This window comes from Ambystoma mexicanum, chromosome 2q, assembly GCF_040938575.1.
Source record: "Ambystoma mexicanum isolate Mex_15411 chromosome 2q, UKY_AmexF1_1, whole genome shotgun sequence".
Lineage (NCBI taxonomy): Eukaryota > Metazoa > Chordata > Amphibia > Caudata > Ambystomatidae > Ambystoma > Ambystoma mexicanum.
This window is the reverse complement of record NC_090924.1, coordinates 1,417,600,342-1,417,621,109: the sequence shown is the minus strand read 5'-3', so window position 1 is coordinate 1,417,621,109 and position 20,768 is coordinate 1,417,600,342.

The window sequence follows — 20,768 nt, the reverse complement described above, 5'->3', positions numbered from 1 at the left end:
TCATGCGATAAAGGGGAACCATGGCCGTCCATCTGGTGGGCTTGCGATCTTAGTGAGACATAGATACCAATTGAAACTGCTTCAAATCTATTCCTCCCCGGAGATTCTAGTGGTTGAAGTGACATTACCCTCTTGTGTGCCAATTCAGATGATAATAGTGTCGTTATACTGGAACCCTGCGTCATCATCTTTAGAGGAAATTATTGTAAAAGTTAATCATGTTTTGTTATTAGTGGCAACAGACGCTCCACATGCACAGATCATCCTGGGTGTGGACTTTAACTCAAATCTTAATGAAACAATGTCCAAATTTGACATAGTCTCATCATATGAAATACTGGTATTTGAAAGAGGGATGCTTTGGCGCAAATATATATCAGAATGGGATCTGCAGGTTGTTCCTTTTGAACAAAAAACTGAAGTACATACCTGGGCACGTGGCACAAAATGTACTGCAATAGATTACTTAGTAATCTCAAATTCCTTGGCTGAATTGACTTCAAGTTGTAAGATCATTGAAACACATCTAAGTGATCATTGTATTTTGGAGTGTCTGTTAGTGAGAAGTACCCCAATGTATGAAACTATGCCAGCATTGGGAGTATTGGAGATTGATCGTAAGGCACTTTCTATCAGATGGAATGCTCATTTATGTAGGAAGCTAAATTATTTAGTTGACAGAGATTTGATAAAGGCTAATGTTGAATCTTTGTCTAATGACGATCTTCTAATTTGGGAAAGGAAAAATGTCAGAATGATACGTGGCCACCTTAATACCTTAGCAAAAAAACGTACAGCAGCTAGTAAATATGACCATATGAAAAGATTTAATGTCGAAATTGCATTAAGGAAAACACAAAAGAATAGCGTACTTCGCAAATTGCTGAAAGAATCTGTTAATACAGTGGATTATATGATTGAGAAAAAGAGAATCTTGGATAATTATAGAAATGATGTTAAATATATTAAAATTCATGCTTCTATTGAAACTAATCAAAGGATGATCCAAAATCTGGTTGGCAAGAACTCGAGGGAAATTTGGGCTACTTTGAAGGATCCCTTACTGCAAGGCAAACCAGATCTGTGTTCCGCAGTAAGTGGAGAAGTCTGGTGTAAGATTTATGAAGCAAAATATGCCATGCCTGTGAAATTCTGTAGCTTAATATCCCTTGATCTGGCTAGCAATATTCCCTCTATATGCCCTTGGGGATTGAGTGATATCATAGCTACAATTGCAAAGTTAAAACCTTCAAAAGCTGCTGGTCCTGATGGTATTCCTCCATGCGTCATCAAGGACGACCCTAACTTTTGGGCAAAAATCATTCTAAAGAGGTTGGATTGTGTATTTAAAATAAAGAAAATTCCAGAGTCATGGATATCTGCGATCGTTATTCCATTACATAAAAAAGGTCCTTTAAATGACCCAGCTAACTTTAGACCCATAGCCCTCATTGATACCTTCGCAAAAATCTTCTCAGCTTTAATTTTGAAGGACCTAAATGAGTTTATCTCGAAACAGAAAATTCTTTCGAGGTATCAGACTGGTTTTCGCAAAGGTTTGGGTACACAACTAAATGCAACCCTGTTAGCTCATATATTGAAAATTTCTAGGGTGAAGGATCATGGCCCAGTGTATATGGCATTAGTAGATATATCAGGAGCTTTTGACTCTGTGATTAGACAAGTGTTGTGGCAAAGGATGCAGGATATGCAAATTCCGTTGCACCTGATAGCATTGATCATCCTGCTTCATACTAACACAAGTTATAGGATCAAGTTGGATAAAGAAGGATCCTTGACGCCACCAATCAGTACTTATATAGGGGTGAAGCAGGGTTGTAACCTCGCAGCAACCCTGTTTAACCTATATTTGGCTGACATAGCTTCAATATGGTCGACGTGTAACTCCTTTGCGCTTAAAATAGGGGACCTTTGCTTAGATTGGTTAGCGTTCGCGGACGACTTGGTAATGTTTGATTCTACTCCCTTTGGGCTTCAACATAAATTAGAGTGTCTTGTCGATTTCTGTGAGAAGCGTAATTTACATTTAAATCCGAACAAATCTCACATCCTGGTATTTTCAAATAAAAGAAAATTGGTAAGATACCAGTGGAAAATAAATGGCTTTGTGATTCCACGTGCCTTAGGTATGATTTATTTGGGCTATAATTTGAATAATTCCGACTCATGTGATAAATGGAATAGAGAAATTTCTATTAAAGCAATGCCTTTGATCGCTCAAATGAAACTAATCTATCTAAGAATCTATAATTTCTCCATAATTCCACTATTAGATTTCTATAAGCTCAAAGTTGAAGCAATTATTTTATATGGCTTAGACTTGTGCTTTGCGGAAATTGGCCCAATATTAAATAAAATACAAGGCAAAATTTGGAAGAAGGTCTTACAGTTGCCTATGTCTTTTCCGAACTCTATTATTATGCATGAACTAGGTCTATCTTCCTTGGCTACTAAACACCTATGGAGAAAGCTTACGTCCTATGCTAAAATCTTGGAGCCCTTACCGAATTCACTATATGAAGATCTTCTAAACATGCTAAAAAAGGGCAAGCCTGTGTCAGTGGCGACTGAAGGTATAAGGTGTGACAAAGAGCTTGAAAAAATAGAAATGGTAAGGGACGACCTTATAAATCGTCCTCAGATTGTAAAGTTCAAGCTCATACAATTTGATTGGGCAGTCAATTCAGATAAAATCGGGGAATATCTTCTATATAGGGAGTATGCAAAATATCGGCATAAACAGTCATGTTTACCAATATATCTGAAATTGTGTCCTAGCCATAAGATGCGCACTATGTACATGAGATTCAAATTTAATCTAATTCCAACATTAGAGCGTATTAAGAATTGGCTAATTTGTGCTGCCTTGGTAAATAGGGGTTGCAGATTTTGCGTTAATTCGCAAAAAGAAACGCTGAAGCATCTTGTCTTGCAGTGCATGTATTTTGAAAAACCACGACAAAATAGCTTGTTAAAAAATCAAAGTCTAATATCTGTATACCAAAGTGAAATGCTATGGTCGCAATTTATGTGGGGCTATCGTATGTCAATGATTATTGACTTAACTCAGTTGTTGTTTATAATTGAGAAGAGTTTAGTGCTCAAAAACTCTTGTGAATTTGGAGTGGGGACTGAGTTTCGTGATTTTCCAGCCATATTATGATTAGGGCATACAATAGATGGCCAACTTTTATAAAAGGAGAGGTATGTAATGATGTAAATAATTGTGTCTAACTCAGGCTCTTAAGGTATTTTAAATTAAAATCTGGTGGTTTTGAGTTACCATAATGTTATATTTACGTGTTTCGATTGTGAATAGGTGCTGCTTTGTCATGTCGGCTTTAAATATTAAAGTTATGACAATGTATTAGAGTTTTTACCCTGTAACTTTTAGGTACACTGCATTGTAATGTATAATGTCAATGCTTTATTTTAAGTTTTGTAACTAATGAATTTATATTAAGAAAATGTTGTAAAGATACTGTATCGAAAAACAACTAATAATAAATAAAAAAAAATAAAAAAAAAAAAAGTCGAGGCCTCCGACATGCTGAGGAACATCCGCCGGTGGGTTTCCCACCACCTGACGAGCATAGAGATGCTGGACGACTCGACGCCCATGCTGGGCCACAGTTCTTCACAATCTCTTTGCAGTCCTGAACTATCGTCATCAAGGTGCCCCGCACGCCTCTTCCTTGCAGACGTCAATGCTCCGTCATCGCTGAGCACCGCTAGGAATGAAGCTGCCGCCTCGCCGTCATCGTTCACCCCTTTTTTCCTCATGGGAATTTGACGATCCGTGGCTCCTGCCTTAAAGGGAGCTGCTCAAGAATGATCCATCGACGACTCGACGACAAACACTGCTATTCCAGGTACATTGGAGTTGTAGAACTATTTTAGAAGGAAATAAGAGTCTTTTGAACAATATATGGACTGGGCTTGTACGATATACCTTTATTTCCAGGTTTCCCTGGTGGGGGGATCTCCACACAGAATTGTGCCTAGTTGGTAGGGGTCAATATTCTGCCAATCGTTCTAACAAACTACTTTCCTCCTATATCAATTGTTGGTTACTTTTATTCCTTGATCTGTGTGACATTTGACCAGAGTATAGTTGATGCACTTTAATGAGATCTGATAATAATTGTGGTACCACTTTAGAACGGTATATATTTGCCATTGTAGATTTTCTGTGCACAAAGTGAGTTATTGTGATAGTGTACATAAACTTGAATATTAATTATATAAAGTCTGTGTTTTAACTATAGAGAGCAGAAGTACAGACCAGCCTCCAGTCTTTACACTGTTGGCAGCGGTGGGATGCTTATGATTTTAAGAATCTGTCTATAACCGTGCCACTTACAAAATATCTGCACTTTGTTAAATTGAGGTTTAGTTGTGTACATGGTAACTGCATTACAAGCAGTGGAGTCTATTGCAAATGGTAAATTGACTAGGATGGACTTAGAGGCTCTCCAGAGTGCTTGTGAAGCCAGGGAGCTAGACTTTGTGGGTAAGTCTAGGGCTGAGCTTATAGCTGCCCTGGTGGACTACCAGACTGATGGTGCAACTCTTGAAGGTGGGGATGCAACCAATGAGGACTCTGCCCCTGGGGTTTCTGCTGAATCTGATTCTTGGAATGCCACCATTCCTGCTGCCTCTGTTCCAAACCCCAGCACTGCTCTTCAGGGGGAACCCCTGAAGATTGAACTTTTAAAATTGGAGCTACAACGGGAACAGTTAGCTTTCAATACAAAAAGTTGGCAACAGAAGCTGAGTTGAAGAAAGAGGAGTTGGCACAGCAAGTGATACTCAAAGATAGGGACACTGAGCACCAAAGAATCCAGCTAGAGAAAGTTAGAGTGGAGACTTCAGCTAAACCAATTGAGAATGGCAGGTCCCCAGCCACCAAGTTTATGAAAGATTTGGTTGGTGTGTTTGTGGATGGTTCTGATATCCTCCATTAGGTTGAAGCATTTGAGATGGCTTCTGCAATTCATGATGTTGATAAGCGAGAATGGGCTAAGTGTATATTAAGCAGAGTGCCTCAGACTGGATATGACTGTATTCTGAAACTGAGTGTGGAAGAAAGGGGTCAGTATGAGTGCATGAAGTCTGCTTTGATTGACAAGTTTGACAAGACACCTACCCAATACCTTAAAAGGTTGAGGGATTTTAAGAAACGAGAGAATGTGCCTTGGGTTGACTGGGTGAGTGCTGCACACATGAACATGATGGGGTGGATTGGGGGTTACAAAGTGAAAACGTTTGTTGAATTGTCCCACCTTTTATTTTTTGAGCATTTTTCAGAATCCTGTTCACCAGAGCTGCGTCAGTATGTTGCTGACCAGAACATTCTGGATCCCTTTAAGCTGGCTAGGTTGGCTGACAAGTGGGTCTCCCACCTGGTGCCCCTAAGGACTCCAGTGGGAAGGACAAGGACAAAGAAAAGGGGACCTCTCAGAAAGCTGAGGAGTCCCAGAAGCAATCACAGTCGAGTAAACAAAAACCTTCCTCTCCTAAGACCCAAAAATCTAGTGGGGATAGGTCATCTGTGGGTGGGAATAAGAGTAGTGGTCCACCTGTTGCAAAGCAGGCTCCCAGTGGTTCCAGTACCATACCCCGCATTCCTGGCACTTGTTGGGACTGTGGGGCTCTGGATCACAAGAAAGGTGACCCCAAGTATAAAGGTAAGGCACTTGGAGTCCAGGCTGTCAACATGACCGAGCCTTACCCCATGTCTGAGGTTGAGGCCACTGTTCTCCCCTCCTCTACAGTGATCACATTTGGTGCTCCTGTAGAGATTTCCTTAGTGTCCCTTGGGGCCTGGGACCAGTACGCAGAAGTACTAGCGACTATCCCACAGAACACCCGTAGGTTTTTGAGAAGTGTCCTCTTGAATGGCCAGCCTTCTACTGGTTTGAGAGACACTGGGGCAAGCATGACAGTGGTGGACAGGACCCTGCTCAAGCCAGAGGACTATGTAGGTGCTCCTCTGAGAACCACCAGGTTAGCTGGTGGGCCTCCCAAATTATCGCCTGTAGCCTTAGTAACACTCATGATTGGAGACAAGACAGCAAAGCTTCCTGTCCTGGTTCAGGACAATGTCCCTGCTAATATTATGTTAGGTAATGATATAGTGGAGTTGGGGTTGATCTCAGATGGTCTCCCCCTGACTGCTGCTGCAGTCACTAGGTCACAGATCACACAGGGTCTGGCTGTGAGTCAGGTACTCGGGCAGCCAAAAGAGAGGCCTAAGGCAAGAAGACGTAGATCAAGAAGGCCACCTCTGTGAAGGAGGCTCTGTAAAGACTGGAGGGGGGGGTCTGTACTTCCGCTCTCTATATGGCAGAGGAGAGGCACAGAGGACCCCAGCCAAGATTCTCTATTATTGGTATGTGGTCGAGCAATCAAGGCCTAGCTTCTCAGGAGGTGATACAGGCTGGTTCTTAAGTACAGTGTAGTCCCCAAGCCCCCACAAAGGAATGTCCGCACACTGTATTAGTTAAAACACAGTCTTTGTATAATTAATATCCAAGGTTATGTACAATACCACGATAACTCACTTTGTACTTGGTTATCTATAATGGCAAATATACAGTTCTGCATGGTACCACTATTACTATTAGATCTCATTAAAGTGCATCAACTTTAGGGTTAAATGTCACACAAATCAGTTTGTAAAGGAAACCAACAATAGATATAAGAGGAAAGCAGTTGGTTAGAACAATATGCAGAATACTGGCCTTGTTTACCTACACACAGTTCTGTGTGGAGATCCCCACACCTGGGCAACCTGTAAAATAAAGATATATCACAAGCCCAGTCTATATATCATCTTTCCAATAGTTCAGCAGCCCCAAAGGACCTAGTGTTGTAGAGTTCCTCGTCGGGAAATCGACGGCCCTTCTCCAGTGCACTCCCTTTAAGGCAGGAGCTACGGATCGTTGAACGTCCGGCGATGAACACAGTGAACTACGGCGGTGAAGTGCCAGCTTTTTTCCTACCGGTGCTTGTCGACGGGGAAGCGTAAACGTCCTGCAAGGAAGAGGCGTGCGGGGCACCTCGATGTCGATAGATCTGGACCGCAAAGAGTTTGAAGAACTGTGGTCCAGCAAGGGCGTCGAGTCATTGGCGTATCTGTGGTCTTTGGTGCCGGCAAACCCACCGGAAACCCACCGGCGGATGCACCTCGGTGCGTCGATGGCCTGGCCTTCTCCGGTGGGATAAGGCGGGCAGCGGTGCAGACGAGCGTGTCAGTGATCAAAAGTTCTTAGGCAATAGGAGCATGGCGGCTCCGGTTGGTGACAGTGGTCATCGAGGGTGGTGGACAACAGTCCAGGCGCTTCTCTTTGGGATTCCGCGGCAGTCCCCATCTCTGGTCCGCAGCCTGTCGTAGGTCTGTCTACCAGGGAGCTTTGGCAAAGATCAGCTGGTGCACGATGGTCCCTCATAGCTCGGGAAGAGAGCGTCTTACCAGGTCCTCTCTGGGTCAGTCCTTGGAGACACAGCAGCTTTCAGATTGATGAAGAAGGGCAACAGCAATTCTTCTCTTCCAGCAGGGCTTCAAGGTCAATCTTCAGTTTCACTCCAGTTACTCTTTGTAGTTTGGACTTCAGCTTCTGAACACGAATTCTAGCAGTGAGAGGCGCCCAGATATACTAGTTGATCTCCCATTCATTCTGCTGGGTGACACTCAGGCAACCAATCAGTCAGAAGGGCATTCATGCAGACAGGCAGCCAATCAGGTGCATAGTGAATTCAGGCCATTCACTTCTCTCCAGACACTCACAACAAGTTATGTGTATTGTGACAAGTACCCAGCCATTCAACACTCCACACTGCATTCATACCAGTTTCGGGCAGGGCTGTCTCAGTCATTGTGTCAAAACCAGAAACCAGACATCCACAACAAGAAGTGCATATTGGTCACACACTCCATTCACCCAGGTCCCACCCACAGGGCGTATCCACAACATACAGTCACTGGGAAGGCTCCAGCCAGTCTGGCCTGGACTTCACAACAACACCATATATGGAACATCCACCCAACAGCCAGTCAAGGGGAAGGGACAGAGTCAGGGCTTTCCAGGACTTTGGGAAAACAAGGTAACAGGCAATAGAAAGCAAGAGGCCACAGGGACCATCTTGTCTCCTATCAGGAATCAACTGATTCCAATTCCAAGGGCCTGTGTATCCCAAAATGGAGGATAATCAGAGCACCTGTCAAATTCAGCATGGACCTGCTACCAGCCCATACCCTACTCTGTGGGCCACACACAGGTGCCCAAAAACATACACTAGGGGCACAGGGTTGTACCCCCACCCATGGGTCCCATAAGGGTATCCCATGGGTCTATACACCAAACCAAAAGAGAGAGCTGCACCGCCAGGAGTCCCACATGAACTCCTGCGTGGAAAACATGACAGAACACACAATCAAATCAGTAAAGGACAAGGATACGGAGGCCCTGTCTCTCCGATGCATTTCCAGCATCACAGGCTCCTTCTCTTCCTGCTGTTCCTATATCACCCATTGGGATCCATGCTCCGGACAGGCTGCGTCCAGTGGAAAACCCAAACTCAGCTCCTGAGGGAGAAGAGACAGAAGACGCTCCTCTGGGAGAGGTTCTCAACCCAGAGGACCACCCTGATTTTAAATGCCTGCTGGCTGAAGGGGGACCCTCCCGGGCAGACTTCTGTAATGGACAGAGAGAGTGCCACTCTCTCGAGGGTCTGAGGAAACAGGCCCTGTCCCAGGCACAAGGAGAAGTGCCTAGGAAATTCCAGATCTATTGGGAGGGTGAGCTCCTTGTTAGAGAGCCCACTAAGCCTGAACCTGGTGCCCTCAAGAGGTTGGTGGTACCCCAGGTTTACAAGCCTTTCCTGCAGCAATTGGCGCATTAGGTGCCCTTAGCTGGTCATCTTGGTACCAAGAAGACTAAGCAGAGGTTCTCTGTCCATTTCTACTGGCCCCGGATGGGAGTGGAAGTGGAGTCCCACTAAGGACCTGCCCAACTTGTCAGTTGTCTGGCAAGACTGGAGGCAGTGTCATTGCCCCACTGCAGCCATTGCCATTGGGTGGCACACCATTTGAGAGGGTGGGCATTGACATTGTCAGTCCCCTTGACCCTCCCACTTCAGGTGGACATCGGTTCATCCTGGTCTTGGTTGATCATGCCACCAGGTACTCTGAGGCTATACCCCTTCGGACTGTTACTGCCAGGGTGGTTGCCTGGGCTCTCCTGGGCACTTTCACCCGTGTTGGATTCCTTAAGGAGGTTGTCTCTGACAGAGGATCCAACTTCATGTCTAGTTACATGAAAACCATGTGGAAAGAGTGCGGGGTAACCTACAAGTTCTCCACCTCTTACCACCCCCAGACCAATGGTCTGGTTGAGAGATTTAATAAAACTCTCAAGGGCATGCTAGGCACTTTTGAAGAGCCCCTAAGGAGGAAATGGGATCTCCTCCTGCTATGCCTGCTGTTCGCTTACAGAGAGGTACCTCAAGAGGGTGCTGGTTTCAGCCCCTTTGATTTACTCTTAGGACATCCTGTGAGGGGGCCCCTTGCCTTGATCAGAGAAGGTTGGGGGGCCACCCCTCCAGGTCCCGCCAAGCAAGTGGGGTACTATGTGTTAGGCTTGAGACGGAGGATGACACAGATGATGGGTTAGGCGACAGCGAATCTCAAGGCCAGCCAGGAATTGAATAAGTACTGGCATGACCTTAAAGCCTCGCAAGTGGATTGGACTCCGGGACAATAAATCCTTGTAATGGAGCCTACCAAGCCTAGAGCTTTGGTAGACAAGTGGACTGGACCCTTCAGGATCATCTCCAAGATGGGCAAAGTCAATTATCTGGTTGATATGGGAGCCCTTGGGGTAGCCCATCAGGTATTCCATGTTAACAGGCTCAAGCCTTTCCACAGGCGAGCAGAAGTCTCATGTCTCTTGCTAGCTTCAGAGCAAGAAGAGGATGAGAGTGAGCCCCTTCCTGATTTGCTGCATAGCAACCCTCAGGATGGCTCTGTGGAGGGAGTACATCTCTCTCTCTTGATCTGACGACAGAGCAGCAGAGAGCCTGCAGGGTTTTGCTCCGGCAGTATGCCTCTCTGTTTTCACTGACTCCATGGTGTAGGCACGAAATTGGCACTGGTGACAGTGTGCCTGTCAAAAGCAGGTGCTACCGTATGTCAGTTACAGTTCCTAACCACATCAAGGCTGAGGTCGCCAAGATCTTGGATCTGGGTGTTATTGAACCCTCAACCAGTCCTGGTCCAGTCCAGTGGTCCATTCTCAACACCTCAGGGACTCTACCAGTTTAGGGTCATGCCTTTTGGGTTGAAGAATGCCCCTGCCACCTTCCAGAGATTGGTCTTCCATGGACTCAGTGGGCTGGAGGCCTTTTGTGTGGCTTACTTAGACAACATTGCCGTCTACAGTTCAACCTGGGAGGAGCATTTGACACATCTGGATAAAGTGTTGCACGCCTTGAAAAGGGCTAACCTCACTATCAAGGCCACCAAGTGCCAGATAGCTCAGGCTAAAGTCACATATCTTGGTCATGAGGTAGGAGGGGGTCAAATCCAACCTCTCCCCAGTAAAGTACAGGATGCACATGACTGGGAGACTCCCACTACTCAAACCCAGGTGAGAGCCTTTTTGGGTCTCACTGGGTATTATCGCAATTTCATGGCAGACTATGGAACCATAGCTGCACCCCTGACAGCACTGACTTCACCCAAACAGCCGAGGAAGGTTTATTAGACTGAAGACTGTCAGAGGACCTTTGATGGCTTGAAAGAAAGTCTGTGTAGGACACCCGTGTTGTGTGCACCTGATTACAGCAAGCGCTTTATCGTTCAAACGGACACCTGCGACACCTGAATTGGAGCTGTCTTGTCCCAGTTAGATGACAAAGGAAGAGAACATCCGATCATATTCATCAGTAGACAACTTAAGGGTAGAGAACTTGGGTGGGCTACGGTTGAAAAGTAATGTTTTAGTATAGTTTGGAGCCTTAGGTGTTTTAGACCCTATCTTACCGGGTCTACCTTCAAGGTCCAAACAGATCATAAGCCCCTGAAGTGGCTTATGCAGATGAAGGGTGAGAACCCGAAACTGCTCAGGTGGTCCATTAGCCTGCAAGGGCTAGACTTCACAATAGAGCATAGACCAGGGAAGAGTCACGATAATGCAGATGGCCTTTCCAGAAGGTATGTTGACCGTCTGGATGAGGGTGTATTTCTCGTGGGAGATTAGGCACCCTAACCTCAGTCTGGGGGGAGGTGGGGGTTGACTGTGATGCTGGAAATGCATTGGAGGAACAGGGCCTCCCTGTCCTTGTCCTGTAGTCCTTTTCCATTTGTGTTCTGTATTGTTTTCTGCCCAGGAGTCCATATGGGACTCCTGGCAGTGCAGCTGTTTTCGGTTTGGTGTACAGACCCATGGGATACCCTTATGGTACCCATGGGTGGGGGTGCAAACCTGTGCCCCTAGTGTATGTTTTTGGGTGCCTGTGTGTGGCCCACAGAGCAGGGTATGGGCTGGTGGCAGCTCCATGCTGAATTTGACAGGTGCTCTGAGTATCCTCCATTTTGGGATACCCAGGCCCTGCCATTGGAATCAGTTGATTCCTGATAGGAAACAAGATGGCCCCTGTGGCCTCTTGCTTTCTATTGCCTGTTACCTTGTTTTCGCAAAGTTCTGGGAAGCCCTGACTCTGTCCCTTCCCCCTGACTGGCTGTTGGGTGGACGTTCCATATATGGTGTTGTTGTGAAGTCCAGGCCAGACTGGCTGGAGCCTTCCCAGTGACTGTATGTTGTGGGTACACCCTGTGGGTGGGACCTGGGTGAATGGAGTGCATGACCAATATGCACTTCTTGTTGTGGATGTCTGGTTTCTGGTGTATTACCCAATGACTGAGACAGCCCTGCCCGAAACTGGTATGAATACAGTGTGTAGTGTTGAATGGCTGGGTACTTGTCCCAATACACATTCCTTGTTGTGAGTGTCTGAGATGGAGGAGTATGGCCTGAATGCACTGTATGCCTGATTGGCTGGCTGACTGCATGAATGCCCTTCTGTATGATTGGCTGCTGAGTGTTACCCAGCAGAGACAGAATAGTATATCTGGGCACCTCTCACCACTGGAAAGTGTTCAGAAGCTGAAGAGAAACTGGATTGGAAACTGAAGCTTAACCTTGAAGCCCTGATGGAAGAGAAGTCTTGATGCTGCTCTACTTCATCAATCTGAAAGCTGCTGTGTCTCCAAGGACTGACCCAGAGAGGACCTGGTAAGGCGCCCTCTTCCCGAGCTACGAGGGACCATCGGGCACCAGCTGATCTTTGCCAAAGCTCCCTGGTAGACAGACCTACGACAGGCTGCCGACCGGAGATGGGGACCGCCGCTGAATCACAAGGAGAATTGCCCGGACACTGGTGTCCATCATTGTCGCCGACCGGAGCCACTGTGCTCCATTTGCCTAAGTAACATTTGATCCAAGGACGCTCTCGCCTGCACCGTTGACCGCCTTGTCCCACCTGAGAAAGTCGAGGCCGCTGATGCGCCGAGGAGCATCCGCCGGTGGGTTTCTTGCCACCTGATGACCGTAGAGATACTGGACGAATCGACGCCCTTGCTGGGCCACAGTTCTTCACAATCTCTTTTTGCGGTCCTGAACTATCGTCATCAAGGTGCCCCGCACACCTCTTCCTTGCAGGATGCCAACGCTCTGTCATCGCCGAACACCATTAGGAAGGAAGCTGCCGCCTCGCTGTCATAGTTCACCCCTTTTTCCTCATGGGATCTCGACAATCCGTGGCTCCTGCCTTAAAGAGAGCAGCTCAAGAAGGATCAGTCGACGACCCGACAACGAACTCTGCTATTCCAGGTACAATGGGGTTGTAGAACTATTTTAGAAGGAAATAAGACTATTTTGACAATGTACGGACTGGGCTTGTATGATATATCTTTATTTACAGGTTGCCCAGGTGGAGGGATCTCTACACAGAATTGTGCCTACTTGGTAGGGGTCAATATTCTGCCAATTGTTCTAACCAACTGCTTTCCTCCTATATCTATTGTTGGTTACCAGAGTATAGTTGATGCACTTTAATGAGATCTGATAATAATTGTTGTACCACTTTAGAACTGTATATATTTGCCATTGTAGATTTTCTGAGCACAAAGTGAGTTATTGTGATAGTGTACATAACCTTGAATATTAATTATATAAAGACTGTGTTTTAACTATTACAGTGTATGGACATTCCTTTGTGGGGGTTTGGGGACTACACTGTACTTAAGAACCAGCCTGCATCACCTCCTAAGAAGCTAGGCCTTGATTGCTTGAGGCGATGAAGAATAAGTTCCCACTATTCGAGTAGGCCCTGACCTTGGCGGCAAAGCAGTATTCAAGTGGAGAGAATAGCTAGGGAACGCAGGCTAACCCAACCAAGTTTGAATACATTTAAGGCATAACCGTGCGTAAAAATGATTGGCTGTGCCAGGTGGCCACCGGTATGTTATGCAAGTACTTACCGACCCTCAGCACAGTCTGGACCAACCTTTGACAGTTTAGTCGAGGTCGCTAGTAGGTTTGAGTCCTGCAGTTTTGTGGCGTTCCGGCTCTCAGGAGCTGCAGTGGACCACAATCATCCATGATGGGACAGTTGCCTTTTCTCCGCCTTCGAAGGTGGTATGGAGAAAATTCCTGTGCAGCTAATTGTCTTCAAAGCACAGGAGAGCAGAACAGCAGGTGAACAATAGTGACCATCACCACCAGATAGTGATGCAGTAATCAAGGATGCAGGCTGCTTTATGCACCCAATTCGGAACCCGGAGGAACTAGGCTTGTGAAAATTGGCAGAAGAAAGCAGTGGACCACAAGCAAGCGATGTCCCTAGTCTTGGGTCTGAACTTCAGAAGGAAATGGAGCAGCAGGATACCCTGAGGTAGAGCTGAAGAGTTCACTGGATGGCCCAGGAACACTTTTGAAGCGGCTCGTTTGGTGGGTAAGCAGGGAGCGCCGATAGTAGTTGTTCCCACTACTCCAAAGGGGCAAAGCACCTTGGCAGGCCTTCTTGGTCAAAGAAGAAAGCAGGGGTCCGACGGGGCAGCAGAGGGCAAAGGGAGGCAAATCTTACCAAAGCGTCTCCAGCGGGATTGCAAGTCTGTTTCTTCATGTAGGAGACTTGGCACCTTCTGTAGTTCAGAGAGAACACAGGTGATCGACCTGGAATGGCTGCAGAGCCCCTTCTCTTATCCAAGATTAGCTTCACGCCAAAATTGAGGACTCCCAATAGAAGATGTGCTCTCTTGCAGGCATCCCAGATGTAGACCAATCAGAGCCCACAGTGTCCTCATTCATTCAGGCACTCCAGACATCCTGACACCAGCAGTGTGACTAGGAACTAGACAGTTCCAGCCCTCTTCCTGGGCACACATACGTGGCAGGCAGAAGTCTACAAAAGAGATCGGTTTTTCGCGAGAGGCTGCATGACCAAATAAGGAAAACCTGGTTAATCGACCTGGGAGAAGGAAAGGGACAAAATGGCCATGGGACAGAACAAAAACGTTGTGGCTCTGCCATTTGCGGACCTGGCCACAGTATTGAGCCAAATGCAGTAAATGCGGTTTAACTTGATAGAAAGAAGTAAAACATTAGAAAAAGTAACTGCTATCACCAGCTCATCCCAGGCACACTTGTACAATCACCAACAAATCCATAAAACAGAAAGGGACCCCAGCACACTGTACTGGAAGGTACATTGTGCACTGGTAAAAAGTTACCAAGAGATGCCAACATAGTCAGAGACTGTGGGAAACATAGTTTACCAGTACTGACCATCTGAAGGACATATCAGTTTCCCCATAACAAGTGAGCAAATGCCCAGTGGAGTTCAGATAAAGGCTGGGCTCCACTGGAAAAAATCAGGTTAGGATAGCCAAACAAAAGCAAAAGGTTTGGGGGCTCCATAAATGGAGGGAAAATTGCACAAGAATTAAATATTTCCGAACACCAACTGAAACCCCTGACGTACCTCCACACCTCTGCCACTAGCATACAGCGACTGCCAATGAAAATAAAATTTGGTATAGCTTGGCGCACATCAAATCTTGTGCAATAGCACTCTATCCTATACCACCACCAGTGCCAGCCCATATGCCTGTCCTCTGGGCTGCGTACTAGAACCTAGCCAGCCCACCTAAATCCTAAGCTGGTGAAAATGCACAGAAGCATCTCTTAATCAAAACTCTTAGAACCTCCTACACATTGACTGCGGTCACCAAGGACGTTCCAACCATGAAGCGCATTGAGACCATACAAATGGGGAAAGAGCGCTATATAAATAACAAATACAGTACAATACAATTGTATGCCATCAATATACTAGGCATCAGACAAACACCAAGCTACTCCATCAAGTCAGCAGAACTATTGTCCATTAATCTATCTATGGATAGTGGGGGGTGGGGTGGGCACAACCAATTGTATTTTGATTATTAAATAATAGTACTGGATGCACTAGTTCTGTCCTTCATTGTCGATATATATATAGAAATTATTTTTATTTTTATTTCAGGTGCATATGGGTCATAACAGTCTAAGGGCCACCCAAAACTGTAATAGTGAACAAAGTGAAGCAAAACCTGTTAGACGCTAACAGGAGACCCACTGTCGCACTCCTATAGGGATGTAAAATCCCTTAATAATTCTTGGAACGGAGTTCTGAAACCAGAAATCCACATGTACTAACATCACAACAATTCAATGTGTTACATAGATGATCATTACATTTCCGTCACAAATGTGTAATTAATTGTAAATATGTGATAGCATCTACTACCAAAGAACAGACACTTCACTGGTTTCGGTTTTCATTTTTTAGTATAGATAGCATAACAATAAATGGTAAATGAAGAAGAAAGTCAATTCTAATACACCATTGACATTACGTTTTTTCAAACAAAAGCATTATTACAATCAACAAATTTGTACATAGTCCACTTAAGGTGTAGCGGTAGGGTACATAGTAGTGTTAGTATCACACTGTAGAAAAGACAAATCTCTAAAACATTAAGAGTCTATAGTGTGACTCTAATAGGCTCCTTTTTGTATATATGCCGACGCGTTTCTGAAAAAATCCATCTTCAGGGCAAGGTGCCTATTGTTCCATAACAGTTCATTTCTATTTTCAATGTTGTCACTCATGTTGAAACCTAAAATTAAATATTGAGGACTTTTTAATATTCTCATTTGGGATTATAGTTTCGAATTTTACCACTAAACATGTGTCTCCAAACGTTACTAACCTTCAATCCTTGACCATTATATGTATCAAGATCCAAGTGGGCCGAGTCCCCAGTCAAGGGTCTGGATTAAGATGGAGGATTGGTTTCCCCTATGAGGTAAAGTGACTCAGCAAAGCTTGTGGCTGCAGGGGGTAGCGTGGCGAGAACGCCTAATTCCTGTAAATAAAAGGGAATATGTTTAAGCAGTGTAATGTGAATTTAGATCACAACACAGAGGTATGGCCTCATATGCGGTTCCCCCTGCAAATTAATGACTCCTCGCCATTACTAATGTTTAATAGTGAAAATACCACTAGTTGGTGCACTCCCAAAATGTTAAAGGCATGCTCGCATTACAATGAGGGATCGATATGGGCTCGCGTCTCAAAGTATCAGATATCGGCGCTGTGACCTTCAGAGGGGGCCGCTGAATTGCGCAATGGTAAGATCTATTGAACTGTCCTGTTCGGGGCGTTTGCAACACTCACCTGTCTATTGCCGGTATTGTTTGTCTGCAGCTGCGAAGCCGCTCACGCGAACGCTACACTATAAGTGTATTGAATGGTTGCCTGGCAAAGTCCGCGCATGCGCGGTGAGTCGCCCGGAGGCCATCTTGGTGTGGGAGTGCGTTGTGTTAGCACCGTCTCCCTGGATACCACTTAAGAAAAATGAGGCAGGTCCCTCAATAGACTGTAATGTGATCCGCCCTTAGGATGGGCAAATGTGAAATCTCAAGTATCACGAGTCATAGAATATCAGAGGAATTGCCCATGACCAGGCATACCTCGAGTAGCCAAAAAACCTTAAATATGTGTCATGTAGTAACTTATTTCAGATATTATGAAATGTCTGATGGTACAAGCTGAATGACAGGGGGTGGGGCAGTCTCCCGAACATATAGTCGGGTGGGTGCCCCTAACCCTGTCTCTTTTAAAGTTGTAGATAAAGTGTTATAGTGCATAGTGACTCTAATACCGCAATCACCTTAGTACTTGTATTATAAAGAGAACCTGATTCTGTTTAGACCTGTGCTCAGCAGGCAGCTGCAAAAATGGAACATGATATAGTACCAGCTACTCATGTAGGAAAAACCTTGAATACAGTAGATGATATAACAACCACTATGGAAGTGAAGAGAAACATCAACATACTTGAATTCAGTACAACATGGTGCAGAACATGTTTGACATTTTAAAAGCAGGGAGAATCATTCTCAAACAGAATAGTTTTAGCCTATTTCCCCCGAACATATTCAGTGACAACAATGTGAACTTATTATCAACTTGGTGCACCACAGTTCACTACCAAAGGTGTCCAAAGGGCCATCGTCAACCTTGTGAAAATTAATATTGCACTAGATGTATTCTAGCAGAGCTTTCAGTACAAAAATAATCTAGTTATGTACATAAATTGTGTACTTAAAAACCCAATTCCTGTTTGTAAAAGAGATAAAGTAACCAAACATCATTACTATGTACATAAAACAAATACTTGTAAATCAAATTCATATTTGTAAAGTGAAGGAAGTAGTTCAAACAAAACACATAAGGTCGGATTCACAATTCATCCCTCTCGGATGTATACAGTCAAGTAGGTCGATCCACAATACTTCTCTCTGTAACAGCTTCCTATTCAGATCCCCACCCCGACTTCCCAAAGACACCTGTTCCAAAATAACGCATTTAAGTTGTGCTACTGTGTGACGAGCCTCAAGAAAGTGCATTGCCACAGGTAAAAAAAACGTAATCTATGCATTAAAATGTCCATGTGGTTACTACTATGTCGGCATGACCACAAGGAAGGCAAAGACTCGATGGACAGAGCATAAATCCAATATAAGAACTAAAAATCAGAGATCACCTGTGGCAATGCACTTTCTTGAGGCTCATCACACAGTAGCACAGCTTAAATGCGTTATTTTGGAACAGGTGTCTTTGGGAAGTCGGGGTGGGGATCTGAATAGGAAGCTGTTACAGAGAGAAGTATTGTGGATCGACCTACTTGACTGTATACATCCGAGAGGGATGAATTGTGAATCCGACCTTATGTGTTTTGTTTGAACTACTTCCTTCACTTTACAAATATGAATTTGATTTACAAGTATTTGTTTTATGTACATAGTAATGATGTTTGAGTTACTTTATCTCTTTTACAAACAGGAATTGGGTTTTTAAGTACACAATTTATGTACATAACTAGATTATTTTTGTACTGAAAGCTCTGCTAGAATACATCTAGTGCAATATTAATTTTCACAAGGTTGACGATGGCCCTTTGGACACCTTTGGTAGTGAACTGTGGTGCACCAAGTTGATAATAAGTTCACATTGTTGTCACTGAATATGTTCGGGGGAAATAGGCTAAAACTATTCTGTTTGAGAATGATTCTCCCTCTTTTAAAATGTCAAACATGTTCTGCACCATGTTGTACTGAATCCAAGTATGTTGATGTTTCTCTTCACTTCCATAGTGGTTGTTATATAATCTACTGTATTCAAGGTTTTTCCTACATGAGTAGCTGGTACTATATCATGTTCCATTTTTGCAGCTGCCTGCTGAGCACAGGTCTAAACAGAATCAGGTTCTCTTTATAATACAAGTACTAAGGTGATTGTGATATTAGACTCACTATGCGCTATAACACATTGGGCCTCATTACGACCTTGGCGGTAAGTATCGGACATTACCGCCAATGCGTAAATAGCGTTTACGGCTTTGCCCGATGGCGTAAAGTGCGGCTCATTCCGAACCATCGGGCACGAGCTTTACGCCATGGCGGTAATGTAAAGTACGCGATGGCGGAAATGACCCCAAAACGGCACTCACCGGCGTCGTCCGCCGCGCTAGGTACACTTCCGCCATCCATCTTAGCGGTCACCGTACTTAGCGGTGACCGTAATTAGCGGTCAGCGTACTTTACGTTCACCGTAAATAAGCGGAACCGGAAGTAGCGCCATCGCGCCGGAACGGGAAAGAGCACGGCGGCCATCTTGAAAAACACAATCCATCGGCATCCTCCGCAACCACTCGACATCTGACCCTGAGACCCTGCAAAAACCAATACCTACCCATTTCCCTGCTCGAAAATGCCCAAATCTGTCCGAAAAGCCTGTGACCGGCAGCGGCAAGACCGGTTCACAAGGGAGGAGCTCAACATACTTGCTGAGACCCTACAGGAGAATTCCGCTGTGGTCTTTTCCACACAGATGACCCGGCCGGCTATTGTGAAGAAGAAGGCCATATGGGCCTTAGTTGCCCAGCGGGTTAGTGCGGTAGGGACCGTCCCCCGCAACGCAAGGCAGTGCCGGAAGCGCTGGGACGATCTCCGGCTCCGCGTCAGGAGCATCCTCTCGGCGAACCGCAACATGGGCATGGCGACCGGGGGAGGATCTGAGTCCCCAATCAAACTACAGCCCTGGGAAGAAATATGCGCCTCAACAATCGGGATGGAGTCCATTGAAGGGGTAGGAGGGATGGAGCGAGGAGCACCGGCATCAGGCGATGCAGGTAGGTGCCTCAAATGAAGCCATGCTAGAGTCACTGAAGTCCATTCATGTGAAGCCCAATGTTACCCTATAGTGTAAATGCAACACATCAGCAGGGCACTGCCTAGAGCCACATCTGACCTCCACCCAGTACGCATGCAGTATGCACACCCTAACTGCAGGCACCCACATACCTCCATGCTACTTCCACGCAAAAGTGAGACAACCTGTATGCCCCTGCCTCAAATGTGCCGCATCTAGTAACCCAAATGATGTCATCCATCACGATGCACGCGCAATGTACGCAGACCCATCAATAACACTCTTCCTCCTTTGCTCCACCACAGGCTCAAACTCAGAACCCGATGATGAGGACACACCTGACACCACACCTGTCAAGAGGGCCAGGACCACAGGGCCAACACTACAACCCTCCACCTCTGCTGCAGCTAAAAAAACACCACAGCAGCCAAAAGCCGGTGCCAGACAACAGGACAGGCCACTGACCGGCACCCCAGCAGGTAGCAAGGTAGCTGCAGCAGAAGCAGTAAACATCCCCCAAATGGTTCCCACAGAGGGGACAGGTTCAGCAGGAAGCAGCACTATGGGGGTAACTGCTGCCATACCAGCTTGCTCAGACAGTGATGCAGGGGATGCAGAGGATACTGATGTGGGACCCCCCACTGCCCACCTCCAATCCCCCACCCTGTCCCAAAGCAGCCCACATGAGGATGCCACACAGGTGCAAATCGATGATGACGATTGGCCATCCCCCCCAAGCCCTGTTGTAAGTCTGCAGGAGGGGAGCAGCCCCATGGACACACCACAGGCAATAGGCATGGCAAGGAGGGAACAACAGAGCCTGGAGGAGACCATAACTTGCCAGCAGCAACTCTCCTCGCTCCTTAATGAGCATGTCACGGAATGTGGGGGTGCAAGGGCATCAATGGAACACTGCACCG